General features: G+C 40.3%; 1 protein-coding gene across 1 annotated transcript in view; it reads left to right on the top strand.

Annotated features, from left to right (window-relative positions):
* The window catches only part of LOC124613367 (prostasin-like), a 159,292-nt gene that overhangs the window by 105,324 nt on the left and 32,971 nt on the right, over positions 1–20,997 (top strand). The window lies entirely within an intron of this gene.

Genomic DNA, 20,997 nt, shown 5'->3' with positions numbered 1-20,997 from the left:
GAACAAATAATTAGATTAGCTTTACAGGTAAGTAAATAGTTACCAGCATTACAATATGTACAAGCAGGATTTAATTAACTTGAGAGTGACGTCATAAATAGTTTACTTTCAGTATGAATTTTGTGCAAGTACAATTATAGCTTAATAGGAGCCCTGAAAATTAAAAAAGGTTTTCATTAGGTTATTATCAGAGTCTATGGCTTGTGTGGTGACTGTGTTCTCTGTTTATTTTCTTCTATGGTAGATTTTAAGAAAACAGGAGTTGTCGTGACTAATTAAACTATTAATGCAAATACCTTCTCGTTCTGAACTCTGGCTATTGGAAATTCATATTGTGCTTAAATCGTGAGAAAATCTCAGGAAAATTTGCAGACATTGTTTTTTAGCCCTCTTCTGTTGCTCACCGAGACTGTATTCAAGTGGAATGAGAGAGTGAATGTATATTACTAGTTTTTCTATCAGTCCCACTTTGTTGCCTTTGTTAGCAGCGGCGTATTATCTGTAAGTTACCTTTAATGCTTGAAATACTGCATCCATGCTGATATTTGTGAGCGGTAATTGCAGATTTACTTAAGTGTTTTCGTTTAAAAGCATACGTGTGTCCATGGTACCTTGTATGAGCGTTTCAGCCAGTCTGGCCAAATTAGAAACTCGAGCAGCTGTTGAAAATAATCAAATAAGTTCCTGATTTTACAAGACCTAGCCTGTGGTTTTGATGCTGTATCCTGTGTTATGTTGCTTAAAGGGAGTCTCAGTTGAACTCTTGACGTTCGGGACAAATTTTCAAGAAAACGAGTGTAGTCCCCTGAAGATGGGCCTAGTAGAAAAAATGTCAATAAAAGAAAGCTATTTTTAAAAGTATATTTGGCTGGTTGTGTTCTCCGCCAACAATCCTCTATTTTGTAATAGCGACTTATTGTTAGTTCAACAAAAACCATCCGGGTAAAAATTTTTTTTTCTTGTCGAAAATACGTGTCGTGCACGTTTCAGTTCGTTAAGCGGTATACTTCAAATACCTTCAGAAAATATCTAACACCTAAACTTATTTTCGACGTTAACAAATTTTTATTTTTCAGAAACGCTTTTTGTTTCCTTTGGCCGTCTGTATTATGTGTCCTCCCTGCTACAGCCGTGATCAGTTATTTCGCTACCTAAAAAGCAAAACTCCTCTATTACTTCATTCCTCGACATGACCTGATTTCATTCGGCCGTATTACATTAACACTGTTTTAGTTCTTGTTGCTATGTATCTTATTCTCTCTTTTCAAGGTTCTATCCATTCCAGTATAAAATTGGGATGATTATCTTCGGAAGCTTGAGTTTTAACGCGGTCGGAGCAGAGAAGATTTTATACGAGGATACCGCTGTGAAGAACCTTGGTGCCCCTATCCATTCCGTTTGATCAATTATCCAACTCCTTTGCCGACTCCGACAAAGTTGTAAAATCATCGTGAAACGTCAGAGATTCCACTTATTCTCTTTGAATAACTGTCGTTCAAAATTCTCCTTTGTTTCGTTTACTGCTTACTCAGTGTGCTGACTGAATAACATTAGTGTAAAGCTGAACTCTGTCTCATTTTCTTCTCAACTACCGTTTGCCTTTCACGTACTTCGACATTACGACCTTGTTTCTGTGTAAGCTGTAGATAACCCGTCGTTCCCTATATTTTAGTAGGGCGACCTTCAGTACTTTGAATAGTGTTTTCCAACCAACGTATTCGACAACATTTTATAATTCTACAAGTAGTATAAATGTACATTGACCTTTCTTCAGTCTGTCTTTCAAAATAAGCTGTGGGGTCATTAATGCCTCGCGTGTTCTTACATTTCTTCAGAGCCCAAACTGGTCATCTTCCCCCTCCCCGTCCCCTCCCTCCAACCGTCAGCTTCTACCAGTACTTCTGTTCTTCCGCAAATAATTTGTCTCAGAATTTGGCAACTGTAACTTATGGTACTGTGCTATTCACGGCTGTCAGCACATGCCTTCTTTGAAATTATAATTATTCAATTGTTATTGAGGTACGAGAGTGTTTCACCTGTCTCTTATATATTGTATACGAGGTGGAATAGTTTTATCGTGACGTCGTGGTAATAATATTCGCCAACAAGCAGCTTCTCGTTGTGGTGAAGAGCGACCATCAGGCTCGCACACAAGATTATTTTCGGAGGGTGTCAAAATAGGAAATCAAATTTTACCTAGTGCGTCTTTTTATATTATAATATAAATACAGATTTTATTTAACTTTTAATAGATCAGGCAAGCGGGCAAGAATCGATTTGCTGCCTCCCCTCCCTGCTTGCGGGTCAACATATCGCCCAGTCTGGGACCACCTCTATGAGTGGGCACTCTTCAGGTCTGCTACTAACTTACAAAGACTTATCCCCAATAAATTACCAAGGTCTTGCCTTCCCCGTGTAAGACTGTCATTAAATCATGTTTTAAAATAACCCACATAGGTAGCAGAAACACGACTAGGAAATAAGGTCATCGGGGCTAATCTTGTTTGTTTGTTATATTGAATGGGTGGATACGAATTGCGATATTATGATTATGAACAACCAGTGATCGAGCCACGGTCGCGGTGATTTAGAATTTTCAGCTAGCTCTACTAGAAAACAGTTTGGTCCATGGCGAACTCGGATCTGTGATAAGCGTTTTATACTAAGAATGGATATTAAGTAACACTGTTTCTTTCTGGCTTTGGAAGAGAGGTGTTTTATATCTCATTGAATAAATTTTTATGGTTTAGAAATATTTATAGTGTGGATGAAATACTTAACACCATTTTACTTTTGAAGAACAGAAATAAATCATTAAATGATTCGCGGAACTTCCAGTGATTGGAGATACTGTGGTGACCCTGTTTTTATCTACAGTATAGTTGAAGTAAAGGTGCAACATATTGAATGTGCTGGCGTACGAAACTGCCTTCTTCGGTGATAACACACACACGTTCCACAGAACAAACTGAAAATTTACTTCCAGTAGTTAACTGGGTCGAAAGCTGTCTAAGCCGATCGACAAAAATCTCTAGTTAAGTGAGTGTGACATAGTATCTTCGCTTTTGTATGTGGTTGGAGGTACTTACTTGAAGATCATTCCCGCTTTGATAGATCTGTTTCACTCCATGTGCCCCTTCCTGCTAAAATCACTTTCACTTGCATTTTCTTTTCTTTTCTTTTGTTTTCTTTTCTTCTTTTTTCCTAAGTGAAAGGCGTCTACACACTTTACACAAGTTTTCGAACAGAAGTACCAACCTGAAGTCCTGTTCTCTTCCGAAATAGCCCAGATGCAGCTACTCTGTTGTAACTAAATTTTTCGTTGTATAGCTAGATACGGCACTGAAACTGGAGACAAACGAAGCTAATTAGCTCAAACCCGTTCTTAGTTGATCTATTTTCAGCTACATGGAAATCTTCACGCAAATACAGATTTAGTAATGTTATGAAACTGTTCATCAGCCTACTCTGCTTTATAAGAGCTGAAGCCTCATATACTTTGGTGAATCTTCCTCTGCTGTTTTTCATAAACTTCCTTTAAATCTGAAATTTCTTTCACTTGACTTTCTGCCGTAATAAAGATTGAATAATATTAAGAAATCATTTTGGTACTAGAAAATTTCCATTTATGTATTACACTCCCAGACTTTTTTGGGGGGGGGGAGGGGGGCAGGCGTCCTTTCGCGCGCCCCCCCCCCCCCCCCCCCCCCCCCCCCCCCCGAGCGGTTCTGGCTACCCGACAGTTTATTCGAGAAAGTCACTGAAATTCGTTAACATGAGAATAGTATTAACTAGGAAGAATAAAGCCTAAAGATAAACGGATTGTGGAGTTCTGTGCCGCAGCGAACGACCGTTGCAGGTAACAGGGGGAGAACCATAGCGGTAATGAGTAGGGACAGGCCTTCAGACGTTGCGTTGGCGCGACGGGTATAATAACCTGCGGCCGCCGTCTCGACTCCAGTCCATCATCAGTAATGGAGCATAAATCTCTGGCACAGACAGCCGCTCGTACTGGCGAAACGTCAGGAAAATCGTTAAACAAACGACGTTCGAAGATCCCGAGACGAAAGCCAATAGGCGGTACACGAGAGCCTCAAGAATTTTGTTGTCGAGTGGCCTCCCAAGAATCTCAATAATTCTGAAGGAAAATCAGCTTTATGCAGGCACTGTTAGGTCACTTTCATTGGCATAATCGGTTTCGAGATTTTCATTCTGATGTCGGTAGTGGATCATTTTGTCGTATAGCCGGAAGTAAGATATCAAAGCGATACAACAGTACAGCTCCACGTCCTACTTTTCGCTGCTACAGTCCACATTCTTCCCTTCAGAATGGCTGTATCATTCATTATCTTCTAGAAGTTTATTAACTAGTTTATAATTTTTTATGTATTTATTATCTTAAGTACCCCTCTTAAATGTATCCTGGCATCTTTTTATGAGTTTTCTTTACGACTAAAGTCGCACTGAATCTGCAAGAAACGACTGAGTTATGAATAACCAACAATAATAACTACTAGAACTTTTCATTAAAAACGGTCTTGACAGAATAAAGTAATTTATTTTTATTCTGAAAGGTGAGCGGTTTCGATCTGTGTAACGTCATCTTCAGATCAGTTACTCCATGATAGGAGACGGAGAAACGGAGCAGGAACCACTCTGGGAAGGAATGAAGATCAATTGTTCCAACAGCCATCATAGAGTAACTGGTCTGAAGATGATCCCTGACATATTGAAACCGCTAACCTTCTCGAATAAAAATAAATTACTTTATGGCGTCAAGACGGTTTTTTAATCAAAATGTTTATTAGTGCTTTTCGACTGCTGTTGTTTCCATGAACGGTGCTTCAAAAATTTTAATTAATAACTATAGCTTTTTGTGGTATAGCTTGGCCCACCTGGTTACCCGTGCGGTATAACGCACTGCTTTCCGGGCGGGAAGGCGTGTCGGTCCCTGGCACGAATCCGCCGGCGGATTGGTGTCGAGGTCCGGTGTGCCGGCCAGTCTGTGGATGTCTTTTAAGGCTGTTTTCCATCTGCCTCGGCGAATGCGGGCTAGTTCCCATTATTCCGCCTCAGTTACACTATGTCGGCGATTGCTGCGCAAACACTTTCTCCACGTACGCGCATACCATAATTACTCTACCACGCAAACTTTGGGGTTACACTCTTCTGGTGTGAGACGTTCCCGGGGGGTGGAGCGGGGGGGGGGGGGGGGGGGGGGGGCACTGGGGGGCCGAACCACAATAAACTTTGGTTCGGTGTGGGGCGGCGGTGGGTTGAGTGGAGTGCTGTAGTCTGTTTTGGGGTTGTGTACCACTGTGGGCTACGGCAGGGACGCAGCCTCTCCGTCGTTTCTAGGTCCCCAGTTCCACACAATACAATATAGCTTGAGTTATTCGCAGGTCATTATATAGGTTATGCACAGCCCGTCGTTCCTTTGAAGTTGTCAACGGAACTTATAAGAGCAGGAAAGTGCCGAATTCACAGGACAGCCGCTTGCTACTGATGCCCCTGACAGCTACACAGTGGAATTTGCGGTCACTGAGCGTGGTGTAAGCTGTTCCACAGGTTTCCTATTCTAATTCAATGAGAAATGCGCCTTCGTCGTTAACCAAAGGTTTTTATCAAAGGTAAATGAACTGATACAGTTTATCATCTTCATAAATGATTTCCTTGTCGTTTTGATCAATTTAAATAACGCATTCAGCCATTTTGATTTGACTATTAGTTACAATAGAGAATTCGGAATCTTTTATGTCCATCTTTTCGATGACTCATTTGGATTCACTTGTCACTGACTTCTTCAGCATAATTTTTTTGCTTGGCGCTGATAAGAGTAGAAGTGTTATGCTCAATTAGAGGCGGTTTAAAATCAGAACATAAGACTTCTTTCTTGCATTAGGATTCTTACCAAATTTTTCTCATGTACTCCATCTGAAATTCATAAGCCTCATAGCAAGGATTCTAGCTAGACAGCTGAAAGACACACTGCACCTAACGAGTGAACGCACGGTGTTCACAGAAGGTCTTATAATGTTTGATTAAATCGCATAATGACTGTCTAAAATAGCACTTAATAGGCGGTTATTATTTTATTCCTGCAATATCAATGCTAACAGCAAAGGCTTCACAGGAAGTTTTAAAACGCTTATTCATATCCTGCAATGACTCTTGGGACATGTTCAAAACGGTTGACTTCAAACGGAAAAGTGGTTGTCAAAACTGGACAGAAAATACTTTTACGTTTTTGAATAACCCTGAAGATGTGCTACACTGCCCGAAACAGCTAATTTTGAGATAATGAAACTGCGATCGACAGGCTGGAAATATTTTCCAGAAAAAAGTGTTTGCTTTGTTAATAAACATAGACTTTCCAATGAATCTTACCCGTTCAAAAATAGCACTTTCCATAGGAAATTTCCTTAAAAGCCTACAGTTAAATAGCAAAAATAAGGCATTTTTAAGAACCACAAAGAGCCGAAGAAATAAAACTTTATTACTACCCGTTTCGAACAACCGACCATCAGATAACATAAAATTACTTACTTCACTTTATGTTACTGTTCGTTGATCGAAACTGGTGGTGAAGAAGGCTTATTTAATCAGTTCCTGGTGGGTGTTAGTATGGCTTGTGTCAATATTTATGAGCTATGCAGCACTACCTGCACAAAATATGAAATAATTTTATGGTTCCTTTTTAATAAATCTGTTCTGGAACGTAATCAGAGCCACAGAAATGAAATAAGGACAAGACAAAATGAAACTGGAAATTTTTTCAGATGTACAGGCGACAATACTCAAGCAATTCTTAGTCCATTCTCGTGACGATCAACGTACGAAGCTCCTAGCGCGCTGTGTCCGATGCAGCGCCAACACACATCAAATTACGCGAGCGAAATATCCTAGGATAAAAAAAAGTGTTCAAATGTGTGTGAAATCTTATGGGACTTAACTGCTAAGGTCATCAGTCCCTAAGCTTACACACTACTTAACTTAAATTATCCTATGGACAAACACACACACCCATGCCCGAGGGAGGACTCGAACCTCCGCCGGGACCAGCCGCATAGTCTATGACTGCAGCGCCTTCAGACCGCTTTTTTTTTTTTTTTATAAAACCTTTATTAAAAAAAACAATGTTACACATTGCAAATACATACTAAGTTATACATACATGAAGTTATTTAAACAAAGCGGTTTGATCATTTCAATTGCGCTGACATTAAGGAAAGACAACAGAAGATTGTGTTACTGACTAAATCACCAGAAAGAATTAAATTAAACATAAATACTTGAGAATGGCGGAAAGGAGATATATAATAAAGTTGACTAGCCTTCCAACTACACTTTCTGGACATTAATTGAATCTAAGTATTTCAAGTGATCAGATCTATATAATCAGTCTTTCACTGCAAAAATGAACAGGGCAATGTGCCAGCCATTGAATATTACATTTATCGGATAGGATCTTATGGTTTTAACCAATCGATAAGGAAATTTCTAGAAAAAACTGTCTGTTTCCAAATTTCTAGTATAAGCCAATAATGCACCTTTCATGTTTTGTGTTTGGCACTATTAGACACACAATCTCAATGTCACATAAGTTCTGTACATTAGCTTATAAATTTCAAAAAACTACTCTCTGAAGTAGAGAAAGCACACATAATAAATATACTGTAAAATCTTAAATAGTATCCTTAAGGTAACTATAATACATCACTGTCAACACAGTCTTCTTTTTTATATTAACCAATGCCCATTCTTTCAAATACAATTTTTAGCATATTTCCGAACTTTTTCTTGTGATTCGAATAGCTTCTAATTTTGTGGAACTCACACAGCATGTGTACCTTGAACTCTATGATGCTATCGGATCCTAATTTGTTAAGGACGTAGTTAAGAAAATTTCCCAGCAACCAGTACACAGCGTTATTTTTTGCTTCTGGGAAATAGCGTGCTTCAGGCCTGTTTATCAATGACAGCGATATATACTCAGGGGATGTTCTTGTAATCAGAGCTATTTGCTCCCGGATCCACTTCCAACTATTCATGTGACCACTGCAAGTATATCTATGAATTACTGTGTCAACTAGATGGCATTGTTGACATAAATTTGTTTCACAGAGTCCGATTGCGTGCAGTCTTTCATTGGTGCTAACTATGTTGTTAACTGTCTTGTACCATGACGTTTTTATATTAGACGTGAGCACATTAGAACTAATGTTCTTCCAAATCTCAGTCCACTCAATGTTTGGAAACTGTCGTTCTATTTTGTTTCTTCCTTCGCTTTTCTTTCGTTCCCGCATTATGGCTCTCGATGTTAAGTGTCGGGACTGCCTGAGTTCGATACTGACATAACTAAACTCAACATAGAAAATCCTCACGTGCTGTAAGCGACTGTTGATATTCTGCACGTCAATCGGGGGAAGCAGGCTTGGAGGTTTAATGATCTCGAAAAGTTGGCTGGTTATGCTTTCTCGCGAGTGTCTTGTTAAATTAACTTGCCTTTTGATAAAAAGAGCAGAGGCTTTATCCGTTATGTCAGTTAATCCTAGTCCACCATTTTTAGGATCTAAAGTGGCTACTTTAGCAGGTACTCTGAACACTTCACCTCTCCACAAAAATTTTGTGATTTTGGACATTATTCTTCTCGCTATCATTCTCGGTATTGGAAACAGCTGGGCAGTATAATAAGCCTTAGCAAAGATGCATGAGTTGATATACTGTGTTCGTTGAACTTGGTTCATATATCGAGTTAAATTCTCTACAATGGCTCCTTGCACTTTATCTGCTGCAACTTTCCAATTTAAAGCCGTCATTTTCATAGGGCATGCTGTCAGGGTGATCCCAAGTGTTTTATGTTGTCCGACTAATTTTGCCCACTTGACGTTGATATTATCAAAACCTCTGAGATTTAACATCTTACTTTTTTTTCCGTTTGCATTGGCTCCAGATGCTCTACAGTACGAATCAATCACTGTTGCTAGCGTGGTTACCTCGTCATTATTCCTTATAATGACCCCTATATCGTCAGCATAGGCTCTTATAGCTGTTTTGTTTCCTGATAATGTTAAGCCTTTTAATGTAGCATGGACGTGTCGGAGGAAAGGTTCCAGCGAAATTGCGAAGAGCGACATGGACAGAGGACTTCCTTGAGGAACACCTCGTTGTATTTGCATCGGCCTGGATTGTTGACAATTCACCGCTATTTTAGCATTTATTCCAGTTGCTATGTTCTTAATCAACTGGATAACCCTATCGTTGAAACCTATTTTCTTCAATGTCTGTAGAAGATATTCATGGTTAACTACATCGAACGCCTTATAAAAATCTAAAAACAATAAAGCACACTTTATGTTTGTTACAGAAGTTATTGCAATGATATCCCTGAATTCCGCTAGATTTTGAAAAATGGTTCTGCCTTGCGCACAGTTCTGATGTTGACTAATAATTTTATCTGTAAGGCATGAAATTCTCTTGTTTATTATTCTAGCTATTAATTTATAATCAGAATTCAGCAGTGAAATTGGACGAAAATTATTTAAATCTTTGTTTCCATTATTTTTTGGCACCAGAACAATTTTACTCTCCTTAAACTCAGCCGGAATCATTTTACCCTGAATAACCTCATTTACAATGTCCGTAATTTTCGCACCTACTATTGGCCAGTAACGGATGTAAAACTCTGCTGGCAGACCATCCGGTCCTGGGGATTTTTTTGGTGGCGAGGCGCACAGAGTCTCATACACGTCTTCTTCACTGACAACCTCGAGAAAATTTTCGTTGTCATCTTCTGTCAGCTGTGGGGCTAGGATGTCAAGGAATTCTTCCAAGGAAGCATCACTACTTTGATGTACAGAATATAGCTCGCAATAATAGCGATAAATCTCGTCCATGATATCCTGCTGGGTTCTGAGAATCGTGCCGTGTTTTGTTCGAATTTCTTCAATAAAAGTCCTTCTCCCGTTTTTCGTATGCTTCACTAAATGATATAGGGAAGTAGTTTCATCTGCTGACACCGAATTTGCCTTCGATTTTATTTTCAACCCTTCCATTTGACTTCTCTTGATATTAAGTAACTTGCCTTTGACTTTTTTTATGTCTGCTATCCGAAGAGAGGAACCTGCTGAGACTTGATCATATAGATCTCTCAAAACGGAATAATAATACTCTATAGTGCATTTCATTTCCCTTGCGCTCTGGGCACTGTATTGAATAAGAAATTTCCTCAACTTTGGCTTTGCCATTTTAACCCACCAGTCAATAGCAGTGGCATATCTACTAAGGGCTCGCAGGCATATTGCCCATGTTTCTTTAATCAGATCTTCTAAATCATGATTAACTAACAAGGAAGTGTTCAAATTCCACTGATTCTTGAATCGGCGAACCGGCTGTCTTGTTAGATTTATGCAAGCTAAGACACTTGAATGGTCTGAAAAGTACGTAGGAATGGTTTCTACTTTTGTCACGGAAGTTACAAAATTTTTAGAAATATATAGTCTATCAATCCTGCTACGTGATGTTGCCGTGACATAAGTGAACTCAACAGTGGAGGGGTATTTGATTTCCCATATATCCTTTAATTCTAAACCAGTAACTAATTGTTTTAGTTCACTTGAGAAATTAAAATTAGGTAACTGATCTTTTCGATTTAAAACACAATTAAAATCACCTCCAAATAATAACTGTCTTGGTGATTTCCTTAACAAGTATATCAAGTCATCTTTGAAGAAACGTGCCCTGTCAGCTCGATGAGAACTTCCTGAAGGGGCGTACAAGTTGATGATAGTCACATCATAGATATTTAGTCCTATTCCCCTTCCGGATTCCAGTCGTTCCACCTCGCTCACTGTAATCCCTTCCCTTACCAAAATAGCTGTTCCAGCACTTGTTTCGGGAGACACATTTATGTAACTGACAAAACCGGGAATTACCAAATCCGAAATTAGAACTTCTTGTAACAGGGCAATATCAGTCGCGGATTCGTACAAAAATTCCTTAAGGGCCGATAATTTCAAACCGGTCGTGATTTTATTTATGTTTATAGTGGTGACAGAATAAGATTGCGTCATTGTGTTGTCACTATGTAGTTGTTTTGTTGAACTAATTTAGTTTACTGTGGTTCAGGGTTCAGTTAAGCTGTAACAGTTTTCTCGGAAGGCTGAACATGGAATAAAACTTCAATCAGTTTATTAGTTACTGTCCCGTTTTTTTCTACTTCTGATGTTTTCTCTTGTGCCGCAAGCAGACTGATTTCCTGGTAAACTTTCTGATTTTTCCTCCAGTGATTCGTGTACGACCGTTTCGGACTGAACATTCTTTGGGCTTGGGTCGCCCCTACTGGATTTTCCCTTCCCTTGGTTACGAGCTACATTCTCATTTGGTTGCGTCGGTATTTTACTTCGCGGCTTATCTGGAGCAGCAGCAGACGCTTTAGCAATTTCGGTTGCCGGCGCCTGCCCTGAGGTGTTGACCGTGATTTCAGTTTGGCCACCACTTCCTCGTTCTTTATTAATTTCACTCACTTTCTGATCGAGGGAAACAAATGGAGACTGCAGTTTTGCATCCTCTCCCTGAATTTGTTTATTAACAGATAGATTCTGATCTTTGCAATCGGCTACTGCACCTGTTGTTTCTTGCAAATTAATGCTACTTACACCCCTTTCATTTTCTGGTACCGTATGTGTATTATCTTTCTGTTCATTAGTTTCCATTCGCATTTTGCCTTCAGGTTCCTCTGCCTTCTCATCGCACTGTTTTTGCTTGCGAAGTGAGGGAGTGGGACAAGACAGCTCGTCTTCTGAGCAACTATCAGTTATCTCCAGAGGTCGTTTTTTCGGTTGCATTTCAGTTTCACGAGTAGTGGCAACGGGGTTTCCTTTTGTTGTTAACGGGGGAAATTGACTGTTATCGTGAAGGGAGACATCAGCTTGTCCCGCTGCGTAAACATCCTCAACCAGTTGTTCCGGGCTATTCTTTGGTAACAGATCATTTAAGGTAAGCTTCTGACGCTGTATCAAATTACTTTTAAGCACAACAGTTCGCCGCGGACATTCCTGTCTGAAGTGGCCGGTTTCGTTACATATATGACATGTAGCTTCCTGACCTGTATAAACAATTTGTGCCTTATACCCACAAACAGTTATGTGAGACGGAATATTCGTCTTAACGTCCATCTCTACACAGCGGACCCCGTTAAAACACTGCAGTTTAAAGCGAGGCGACCATCTTTCATTTGCAATTGATTTAACGTCTCCGTAGTTTAAAAGAGCTTCCTTAATCTTATCATTTTCAATTTCAATGGGGAGATTCAAGACACGAACGGTTTTGTAATGAATGTCCGCTCTATAGATGGAAACCTTACTTTTATAACCATTTCTATGCACAAAATCTACTTCATAGCCCCACTTTCGTAACACTTTATCAACAGTCGAAGCACTGATTAACTTGACAAAGAACAGTATTTTTCCTGATCCAGTTGCCAGGTATGAACGGTTTCAGAATTTAGACCAATTACCTGCGTAATCCAGTCATCAATTTCCAGGGATGTCGGCTGAACAGGACGGGATTCTTTGTCAAAAGCAAATACCAGAGTATTCTTCCTGAGGTTTGTAGCCATGGTTAATCCAGCGAAGCAATTTCGGTTAAACAACCGAAATTCCAAGTAGCAGCAGCAAGACCAGAAAGAGCGATCAGATCACAAGGAACAGGAACGAACACGGAGATTAACGGACGGACGGCACTCGGCGAAGCACAAGTACAGCGATGTAAACACTGAAGTGCAGCGCAACAGTTAACAGCGGCCACTCGCGAGCGCGGCTGAAACGGAACTAGCGCCCGAGGGAGGACTCGAACCTCCGCCGGGACCAGCCGCATAGTCTATGACTGCAGCGCCTTCAGACCGCTCGGCTAATCCCGCGAGGCTATCCTAGGATCACACTGTTACAGTTCAACTACAGTGAACCGTTCCCATGAACTGTAGATTGTATGAGTAGCGACCGGGGAGCACTCAGCACTCCAATAGCATAAACGGATAGTTCAAACAAGCCTCAGCGAGTCTAACTGACCCAATTAGCGACATTTAATTATCGCTGCATACCTCGAGCAGTCTCAAGACATGAGGTCATCTGTTGTATAAGAGTGAAGTTTATCTTCGTTTAGAAAACACAACTACACAATTTCCTCCAACCCCATTTTTAGTGAAGCTACAGATATTACAGCGTTTTACGCTAAAACCGGCCCTGTTCAGTGTATCAAAAAATAATACGGAACTAGACGCATCAATAATTAAAAGTGCATTCTAATCATTGACAGTGTTTCTTACCCTGTAACAACTTTCGTAAAATTACGTAGTCTCTAGAGGTTAAACCAAATTTTAGCTATTTATAAGTAATCCTGATAAATATTAGGTTTATCACAAACTGACTTATTTTAACATTAGTTTTTTAAGTCTTTAGTTATAGGTATAATATTATTTTAGTAGTTTTAATGTTGAGCGCCTTTAATGCTTCGAAAAAAGATAAATGTCTTAGTAATTTCTTGATTGTTCTTTTTTTTTGAGAAAATACCTTAAAGAATTTTCCATCTAATGGTAAATTTTATTTCCTGAGTTTTACTTATTCAAAAATTGCATAATCTTTCTAGGATAATAATGGTTGCTTCGCCTTTGAACATTCACTGGCAGAGGAAGCTCTGTCCAGGAGGCATTGCTTCACCTCTTACTGTTCGTAGTGAAAACATCGAGTGTTGTCCTGTCTCAGCAAAGGCCAAAGGACAACGACGTACATACTAGCCCGCCCGTAAATGTTCATCTCTTTTATCGTAACTCACATAAATGTTCTCACCACTGATCCACCTCCAAAGTCCACTAAAAACGATAATATTATGGATCTGCGAATGTATAACTAAATTATAACAAAATTACAAATCATAGCGAATCTAAATATCTAAATGCATGATCCCTTAAAATTAAGAGTTAGGACGAATTAAAAACTTTAAATGCTATAAAGTCATAAATAAATATTTTTCAAGAAATAGCTGGCGTGTATGTGTGTGTGTGTGTGTGTGTGTGTGTGTGTGTGTGTGTGTGTGTTTGGAATTTATGGGTGCTCAGTGCCGAGGTTCTCGCCCTTACACTCATTAAAATAAACGAATGTGGATAAAACCTCTAAAAGGGTTGCACACTGTAAGGAGGAAATCTGTAAAGTGACACTCATTCAGTTACGCCCACCTCACTCACGTTGATTCACACAATCACTCTATCTCACACGCCTGATGATAACTGAGAAAGGATAGAAGGTGCTACAGCTGGCATTAAAACAGATGTAAAACCATAGAAGTGCTAAATGAAAAACGTAGGGAAATGTAACTGGCGACCACTTACAAAAAACATGGGTGAGCCAGTCACCCTGTTAGCATTTTAAGAAAAACTCCCTAAAATTTCCGGAAACAAGTTGAACAGCTCGTTTGAACGTCACTTAAAATAGGGGGCAGATCTGCCGGCAAATCTGCCGCTGCCTTCTCATCCGAAAACAAAACACAGTCTAATAAAATGTGGCGCACTGTGATTTGTACGCCGCAAGCACCAAAGCACCACACACTGGAAGGTCCTCTCTCCGTATGAAGAAGCCACGCGCCAGAGGACTGCGGCCTACGCGAAGACGAGCAAGTAGGAGTCATCCCATCTTCTTCGCTTGAAGGAGGTACACCACGGCCCCGTTGTGGGCTTTATTAGACCTGTCACTTCCACCCACCCGCCTTCCCAACGACGTATGACTCTGTGGATCAGTAGCGAGGTGAAAGCATGCAGAGGGATGACACACTGAAATAACTCAGGATCACGACACGCCTCCTTGGCTGCTACATCCGCCCTTTCATTCCCCGCAAATAGGCGGCTTCAGTATTAAGGTCAACTACTGCAAGAAGCACTTTACAAAAAAAGAAATAAAGTAACATGCCTACAACTGTTTCTGGCACTACTGAATGTGCATGCCAGATTGTAACCTGTTGTAAAAAATAAGTGCTATGGTGTTACAAACTGTAATTTTCTTTAATGACAATTCCCTAAGGTATCAGGTCTTTAGTTACCAGAAAATTTTGTTTTCCCTAACGTTTAAGCAACATCGACTCAGTGATAAATGTGAAATTGCAAGGCTGTAATACATCCATACACATAGCAGAAACTATTAACTTTTTAATTCAAAAGGCAACACGTAAAAGAAAATAAAGGTAATTTTGTAAAGTATAGTATGAAGAATACGTATTGAAAATGTTTAAAGAAATTGTCGTAGCAGAGAGGAAAGCATCAGTGTGGCATGAGACGATAACGTGGAGTACCATTCCCCAGGCTTCCGACAATGTAATGAATTACTATTCTTTAATTACACATATATTTTATATCTCTGCAGATAGTTTACAATGATACAACAGAAAGTTGTTAAGAGAATATGATTATATAACACCAGTGTCTAAGTCATCACGTCCATTAAGGAACACCAGAAACGCTCTACTTCAACTACCAACTTCAAAAAGTCGTTCGTCTATAGAGAACAGTCCAACTGCCGTAATATTAGGTACATGTTATCTACGCTGCCAGTGTTAAGCATCTGTGTGTCATTATGTTCTACTCTGTTCATAAGTTCTGCTGTGCTCTTCAACCCTGGATACGAGGTGATATCCTTTTGTGTACAACAGGTGACCCAAGAGCGGTCCCCGCACATGATGGCTGGGGTTAATCACCAGACGACTGCGTTCGCGCTGCCCATTCTCTCAACATTTTTTGGCGATGGACCTTGTGGCCCATGAAGTAGAAATCGGCATCCACGCGTCACAGAAAGCTCTAAAATATCCGGCTAGTACCATTCCTCTGTGATCAGCTCTTCTTCGAAGATATGCAGTGGTACTGTTGCTTTGATCACCAATGATACCACGATTCACGATTCACTACGTTGCATTTCGATATAGTTTGGACAAGATAACGTGTTCTCAATCTCTACACACCAATTGGTGTACAGCATATCTAGCTACACTGAGACGGGTCTTTTGGGAACATCACTCCGTTCCATTGCTTTGATCACTATCATGATGTTCGGTACACCACTTCAATGTGGTGCAATTATTAGTGAGAATTAGTGGAACGCACTGCTTCCGAGAAAACTAGGCGATATTGCGCCTTTGTTATGCAACGGTTCGATGGAAACGTTGCTGCCTCAAGCAGGAGAAAAATGCAAAACAATGTATGGAGCTTGTTTAACTATACTGAACTTTTCTGACTTTTGTACACGTTTCGTAATTTCCAAGAGACATCCTCGCCATTGCCTATCTCGCAACAGCAACTTTATCTCGTGAAGGCCCACTTGGTCGTTGCCTCCGTTTGACTCGCCTGAAAAGGGTCATCTGCTCGTCCACAAGCATTCAGATGACGCGTTTCTCCCATTTTCCAACGGATTATTTACAAATCTACTACAATTGCTTCCGCCTTCAGAAGTCTCCTGGGATTTCAGCCTACAGACTGAGAGCAGATGTTTTTCTCCGATACGTGAACTCTGATGGCGCTGTAAGTTGGTACTGACAGGGAATTTCCTGTGTTTTGTGTTAGAATATTACTCATGAATAATATTCCAGTGTAGTACCAAGTAACCCATGGCTAATGGGCTATATGCTGCCTGCGAAGTCATTTCGTATGACGCGCAGAACGAACATCGTTTTTGACATGACACACTGACAAAATTACAAGAGATTTTATGTGTTTCTCGCACCAAAAGTAAATTTCAACACAACCAGACAGAAAAAAGACTGATAGTTGCTATGTGGTCAGAAGGTTTCAGTGTTGACATTTGCACCGCGTTTACTTTTTCAACCACAGAGCAACAAGAGAACATCATTGTTGTCTCGGCCTGCACGGTAACACAACATAATCTTACCCGGCTCTGAATTTGTCCGGTAGTGATGTCTTTCCACCAACAGCTCTGCAGTCGTCGAAAACACTAGTCTCAATTATTACCTTTCGTAAATTATTTGAAACGTTACAGCGGCCAGTGATCACATTGTTACGTATTATTTAAGTTGAAATATTTGTTTAGGTTATTCAAAATGACAATGAAAGACTTGTAGTAAGCGAAAAATAGAAAAATTTTTCATCTTTGACATCCAAATTTACAGGTAGAAAATGCCTTTTTCCCGGTTTGTGCCTCATGTTCTAATAGCACATTGTGGTCAAAAACACCACAAATCGTTGTCGACTGTTTTGTAAACAAGTTTAAAAATGCATCAATTTTCTTTTGTGTATTCGAGTTTTGTAACCTTTTTTGGCTACTCTGTGTTTGGGTGTTACCAAATAGGATAATACTTCCATAATTATGTGATAGCAAAGTCATTTGGTGCAGAATAACAACAGACTTCCTTATGTTATCTATTTTAGGACTGGAGGACTGCTTGTGAAGATTATCTTTTCCGCTCTTTGGCTTATAACACCCAAATGTTGGGAATGTAATGCACAGCTACCCCTTTCGGGCGTCGAGTTTCTATCATCCGGATGTGTGCCTTCAAGCTTTCATACACTCGTACCTCAAAAGCACGAAGTAGTCATTAAGTAACAACATAATAAAAATATTCGAGAATAAAGTCCACGTCTTTACTGCAAAATCGGCAACACCTTATTTTCTTTTCCGCTTCTCCATACTATGATCCATTCAACGGACTTCTGTATTGGTAACACGATCTGCTTCAAGTCATAATCTGTGCCTCTCCGTGCACTGCCTAGTTCTGTATACAGCTGCAGATGATTGCACTGAGCCTTCAGACGCGCGATAGTATTCTAAAGATGTTGCTGGGGAAAGATCTATCAAGGGACATTAATGCTATGGAGCGGCAGATGATTCATTGCAGTCAGTTGGAACTTTATATTTATTTACATAATTAGTTGGAGCGCGGAAAGGCATATTTTGACTTGAAACAGATGTAGTCGCTGTTACCACTACAGGTAAGGATCACTCTGGTGAATGGGCGGTAGTACGGAGAAGCGAAAAAGAGAAGCAGGTGTTTCTGAATTTAATGTAGGATGTGCACTTTATGTCCGAATATTTTTATTGTGTTTTTACTTTTTAGCTACTTCGCGCATTTTAAGCGCGTGTGTACAAAGGATTGAACGTAGACAGTCAGATAATAGGAGCTTGAGTCCCGAAAAGCGTAGCTTTGGATTACATTCCCCATACTTGTGGGTTGTTTGCTAAACAACGTTAACGATGGAACAAATTTATTTGTAGTAATGTTGAGTAATACACGTAATCTGTCTCTCTTATGTGGCTATAAAAGCCTAGGGAGATTGTTCTTAATTTTTATCCTTTTGTAGTACTTTAAGAAGATTCAGTCTGTTCCTTTAATGAAATGGCTACACATGTTTCAAGTTAAGATACTTTCTTACAGCGATTCTAGCAAAAGAAAACGTTGAATTTCAATTTGTTAGCTGGAAGGTATTTAGTACAGAATAATCTGTAAATGTGTGCAACCCACGAGATATTCAGGTTTTGGCAATGCAGGCCACGGATACTAAGAGGTGCCAGCACCTGTTTTAATACAAATTACACTTAATACATGACATCAGCTCCTCCACAAACCACTCGATCCATCCTTTACATATTTTTATAGGGGGAACAATCAGTATATTGATTAGAGCTCAAGTACCACAAAATTGTACTAGCGACCCGACTCAGCTACGCACGGGTAGCACCCTGTAAGTATCTTCGTATGTAACTTAGCGTTTCAATTGCACACTCAAACCAAGTAAAAATGGATACATAAACGTGGAATCGAATTATCTGTTAGAAAAAACTGTACCAAAATGCCTACAGTAATTCCTGTGATTAGTCTTCACATACAGACAGAAAAACACGACGGGATACAAGAGTCATGGGATAGCGATACTCACATATACAGGTGGCGTTAGCTTTGCTTATACAAGAGATAAAATGACAGTGCATTGGCAGAGCTGTCATTTGTACGCATGTGATTCATGTGGCCGACGTGATTATGGCCGCACTACGGGAACTAACAGACTTTGAACGCGAACTGGTAGTTTGAGCTAGACTCATGGGACATTCCATGTCGGAAATCACTAGGGAATTCAATATTTCGAGGTCCGCAGTGTCGTTAGGGAATTCAATATTTCGAGATCCGCAGTGTCCAGACTGTGCCGAAAATACCAAATTTTAGGCATTAACTCTCACAACAGACAACGCACTGGTCGACGGTCTACACTTAACGACCGAGAGCAGCGTCGCTGCACAGAGTTGTCAGTGCCAACAGACATGCAACACTGCGTGAAATAACCGCAGAAATGAATGTGGGACGTACGACGACCGTATCAATGAGGACAGATCGGCGAAAGGCTTTAAGGGGCTTCGGCAGCAGGCGACAGACGCGAGTGCCTTTGCTAGCAGCACATCACGTGCTGCGCATCTCCTAGGTTTGTGACGATGTCACTTGGATCATAGACGACTGGAAAACTGTTGCCTGGTCAGCTCGTTTCTGTTGGTATGAACTGATGGTAGGGTTCGAGCCTGGTGCAGACCCCACGAAGGCATGGACCCAAATTATCAACAAGTCAGTGTGCAAGCTGGTGGTGGCTCAATAATGTGTGGGCTGTGTTTACATGGTCCTCTAGTCCAGTTGAACTGGAAACTTATATTCGGTTACTTGGGGACCGTTTGCTGCCATGGACTTCAGGTTCTCCAAACAACGACGGAATTTCCATGGATGACAGTGCGCCATATCACTGAGCCACGATTGTTCGGAGTTGGTTTCAAGAACATTCTGGACAATTCGAGCGAATTATTGGGCCACCCAGATCACCGGACGTGGATACGCCGAACATTTATGAGATACAATTAGGAGGTCAGTTCCTACATTAATCCTGCGCAGGCAAATTATGGGTGGCTGTAGAGGCAGCTTGTCTCAATATTTCTACAGGGGACTCCAGCGACTTACTGAGCCCATGGCACTACAAAGGGCAAAAGGAGGTCTGACACGATATTAGGAGCTATTCTATGACTTGTCACCTAAGTGTATGTGTAGATGACAAATTCTGATAAAAGCCACATCTAGTTATCGGAACGTTGGTTCGATTTCCTACTTGACGCAGCCATCCACTAGAAGAATTTATTCGTAGTGACTGCCAGTCTCAGTCCCTCTGACCAACACCGACTCAAAGGAAGGCCTCGGCGCTTGTTGGTGACGTCACGACAGCTAGGCACGGCCAACGCCACGTCTGTTGCAGGCAGAAACGCCTGGGCGTGCTTATCACTATAAATCTCTTATTTTTGGACAAAATGTTTGGTATTGTTTTGGATTCTGCAGTTTTATTTAGGTGAAAGATTTTCTTACTATCGTAAAGCTACAAATGAAGATCATAGTTCTGTATCACTGAAGCCTGTCGAAACAAACGTAGATCAATATGAGAAGAGGCTTTGCCCCACTGCAAACTTCGGAAATTTTACATTCAAGTAACTATATTTACGTGATCCATCTTGTTATCGACACTTACCCCAACCCCCTTACAATTAACTTGTTTCTTTTATTTATTTATTTTCGTTTCACATCGTCACTGGAAATGTGAACTAATTTACATGTGTAAATGTCCAACTGTTGCCAGTCATTAGATTACAGTCGTTTTCAACGAAAGGAATTCTAAACAGGAAACAAAATTGCTTCATACATCGAAAATACTGCTGAGCTTAAATTTTTTTTAAACATGCGCATTAGAAAAGATAAATATTCCCCTCTTGCAATTGAAAGGAGAAACTTTATAAGATAAAAAAATTTTATTTGATAAAACACGTATCTCCGTTTTGCCTCTTCTTCTGCCCCCCACCCCCTCCCTCAACGTGTACAATCGCAAGATATTTCATTAACATTCAGTGCTCCTCACCCCATAGTCAACCAGGATACCTAAAGAAGAGCACCAATATGTTCACAGTTTCTTGTAAAAGCACCCCAGTACAA

Source organism: Schistocerca americana, chromosome 4 (genome assembly GCF_021461395.2).
Source record: "Schistocerca americana isolate TAMUIC-IGC-003095 chromosome 4, iqSchAmer2.1, whole genome shotgun sequence".
NCBI classification, from domain to species: Eukaryota; Metazoa; Arthropoda; class Insecta; order Orthoptera; family Acrididae; genus Schistocerca; species Schistocerca americana.
This window is presented reverse-complemented; position numbering and strand designations above follow the sequence as displayed.